This window comes from Podarcis cretensis, assembly GCF_951804945.1.
Source record: "Podarcis cretensis genome assembly, chromosome: 18".
NCBI lineage: Eukaryota > Metazoa > Chordata > Lepidosauria > Squamata > Lacertidae > Podarcis > Podarcis cretensis.
This window is the reverse complement of record NC_137188.1, coordinates 4,784,960-4,788,919: the sequence shown is the minus strand read 5'-3', so window position 1 is coordinate 4,788,919 and position 3,960 is coordinate 4,784,960.

Sequence of the window (3,960 nt, the reverse complement as noted above, 5' to 3'; positions counted from 1 at the left end):
TATGTTGATAGCAGACTCCTGTGTTTTCTGAGTACAGAATGCGAGTTCCTCAAAAGCACTTCAGTTGGTTCCTGCTGCTTTGAAGCACAATATGCAAGCAGCCTGAGTAGCAAGGATGTTGCTAATAACTTCATGGAATTTATTAGCTGGCAAAAAATAATCTGCTAGCCTAACTGCCTATGCTTGCTTCTGGGAGTCACTCGTGGTCTGGAAATAAAAGGAGCCAACTTTTTTTAAAAAAAAAGCTCCCCTCTTTGTTTGCCTGGAAATTCATAGCTGTCAACCGTCCCTTATTTGGCGGGAAAGTCCCTTATCCCAGCGCTGTGTCCCGCTGCTGTCCCTTATTGATGATGTCCCTTAAATTTCCCGGGTTTCAAAGGAAGCAGCTCCTCTCCCTCCCTCCCTGCCGGCCAGGGAGGAGGGAGGCTCCAACTGTGTTGCTTGGCTGCGTTGCTCACCCAATAAGGAGTCTAAGAACGACTGGGGGGTGGAGCTTGCATGCCTTGTGCCGATCAAATCGGCCGCCTTGCCTGGGGACTCGCCTTTGCTCAGCGCTTCCCAGCGGAGAGGTGACGGTGGTTTTCCTTGCTGCATCCCCTTTGCCGGGTTGCTGCACTGTGGGAACCACGGCTTGAGGCTTCGTTTGGCTGCTGGCTGGGCTTTCTGCCTTTGGCTTAGAGGGGCTCAGAAGTTGAACATACCTGTGTCTGGAACATCCCTTATTTTGGCTGCTGATCCCTTATTTTCGAGGCTGCTGGTCCCTTATTTTCAAATCTGTATGTTGACAGCTATGCTGGAAATTACTCTTTTCAGCATAGGTAGCACTCTCAAGACAGACGGATGCCAACAACAACTGTCTACAACTGGGGAGGTGGGAGACATAAAACCACCCTATTGTTTATTATTGTACTTCATTTTTAAAAAATGAACGCCTGTGTTTCAAAGTGGCATATAAGAAACAAAAGACGTACAATTATAATAGCATTTCAAGCAGCTCGCCTGAAGAACGAACTGGGAACCAGAAGTCAAATCCCAATAAAGGAAGGTTTGTTGGTTGGTTTGGAATAATTGCAACAACCATCTGCTGCAAACCCTGATGAATCTGGCTGGGGCAGATGTTTTGTGGTCCTCCAAAACAACTGGAGGATGCTGCAGCTTGAAAGGTCAAAGTGCTTTGAACTCATCAAAGGGTGACCCTATCTGTGGTGGTTTCACGCCACAGAAAACGATCAAGTAACATTACTAAAATACAGTGCTTTTTTCTTTAAAAAAATGTTTAGGGATACTCTCATTTTGACTCAAGAAAATGACCATTTTATAGTTCAGATGGGGAAAAATAAATACAGTAAATGAAGAAAAGTACAAAGATACACAAAATGTTTGGGGGTATGCGTACCCCTGCGTCCCCCCCCCCCCAGAAAAAAGCACTGCTAAAATGTATTCATTTATACCCTGCCTTTTTTTCCTGGCAGGGTCTCAAGGCGGCTTACAGATAAAGTTAAAACAGCTAAAAACATGGGGGCAGGGAACAATCACTAAAAAAAACAAGTGAACATTAATTGAATTAAAACAATATCTATATATGATCTATTAAAAACACAGATAATAAAAAACCCCAAATACAGCATGACACCAGCCAGTTACCAGAAGCCTGTTGAAGCAAGAAGGTATCACCTGCTGGTGGAAGGAGATAGCAAAGAGGGAGCCAGTCAGGCTTCTCCAGGGATGGAGTTCCAAACTTGCCTGGAAGTAGCCAACACCAAGAAGGCCCTGTCTCATGTCCTCGCCAAGTGGGCCTGCGAAAAAGGCCTTCCCCGAAGATCACAGAGCCTGGGCAGGTTTGCATGAGGGAACAGCCTAGAGACCTAAGCCTTGTAGGGATTTATGGGGCATAACCAGCACTTTTAATAGAGGCCCCGAAACAGATCGGTAGCCAGTGGAGCTGTTGTATCAAGGGAGTCGTCTGTTCCCTGTAACCAGCCGCGGTCAGCAATCAGGCGGCAAGCTCCTTGCGCCGGTTGACGTTTCTGAGCACTGTTCAAGGGCAGCCCCACGCAGAGAGTGTTGGAGTAGTCCAAATGGGTTGTAACTCAGGCATGTGTCACTGGGGCCAAAACAGACATAGAATAGAGTTGGTGGGGACCCCCAGAGTCATCTAGTCCAACCCCTCCATGCAAGAATCTTCTCAGTCTTCTCTCAGACTGTATCTGTTGCTTTTCTTTCTATAATACATAGCAGCCTTCCGCAATATTTCTTATTCTATCCATTTTATTTCTTTTTCATCACTATTATAGATACATTCATTTTATTATCCTATTTGTCTCCCTGGGTTCCTTTGGGTGGAAAAGCTAGGATATAAATCTACTAAAGGGATAATAAAAAAAAAAAAATAGAGATTTGTTACAGCACACTTCCAATGGCCTTGATGCAGCCTTCAGTCAATAGAATCGTAGAGCTGGAAGGGACCCTGAGGGTCATCTAGTCCAACCCCCTGCAGTGCAGGAATCTCAGCTAAAGCATCGTTGACAGGTGGCCATCCAACCTCTGCTTAAAAACCTCCAAGCCTCCCAAGGGAGTCTATTCCATTTTCAAATGGCTCTTTCTGTCAGAAGGTTTTCCCTCATGTTTAGTCAGAATCTCCTTTCTTGTAAACTTGAAGCCATGGGTTCGAGTCCTGCCCTCTGGAGCAGGAGAAAACAAGCTTTCTCCACCTTCCATGTGACAGTACTTTTGTTTTTTGTTTTTTTAAAATAATATTTATTACTTTTTCCAACAATTTAGACACTACAGACAAAAAACACCATACAATACAATACAATACAATACAATACAAAAAACCCATTACACTAACAAAACACTAACATTAAACAAAACAAAACAAACACAATTTAAAACACATCAAATACTTTCAATAACTTATCTTTCATTTACTTGTTTCCACGACCTCCTCACACGTCCCTTTTTGTATTCCACTTCTATTAATTTTTTCAGCAATTCCTTTCCATCTTCCTCTATTTTTAATCTTATAATTATCTTATCATATTCTAACCTTATTTTCCCTTTAATGCTCTATTAATCTATTTATCCTTAATTCCTTATAACATTTCTACTAAAGCCATATAACTTCATTCCAACATTTTCCTAACATTCATTAATTTTACAGTAATTCCGTAAATAATCTTTAAACTTTTTCCAGTCTTCTTCCACCAACTCTTCTCCTTGGTCTCGGATTCTGCCAGTCATTTCCGCCAATTCCATATAGTCCATCAACTTCATCTGCCATTCTTCCCGGGTGGGTAAATCTTGTGTCTTCCAATATTTTGCAATGAGTATTCTTGCTGCTGTTGTTGCAATACATGAAAAATGTTCTATCCTTCTTTGGCACCAATTGGCCGACCATGCCCAGGAGAAAGGCCTCTGGTTTCTTCAGGAAGGTATATTTAAATACCTTTTTCATTTCATTATAAATCCTCTCCCAGAATGTCTTAATCCTTGGGCACGTCCACCAAAGGTGAAAGAATGTACCTTCAATCTCATTACATTTCCAACATTTATTATCGGGCAAATGGTAAATTTTTGCAAGCTTGACTGGTGTCATGCACCACCTGTATATCATTTTCATTAAATTTCATGTGACAGTACTTTTGAAGGTGGCTCTCATATCTCCTCTCAGTCTCCTCTTTTCCAGGCTAAACATACCCAGATCCTTCAACCGTTCCTCATCAGGCTTGGCTTCCAGACACTTGATCATCTTGGTTGCCTTCCTCTGCACATCTTCCAGCTTGTCAACATCTTTCTTAAATTGTGGGTAGGTAGGGCCTGACCAGGGACGCAGGTGGTGCTGTGGGTTAAAGCCTCAGCGCCTAGGACTTGCCGATCGAAAGGTCGGCGGTTCGAATCCCTGCGGCGGGGTGCGCTCCCGCTGCTCGGTCCCAGCGCCTGCCAACCTAGCAGTTCGAA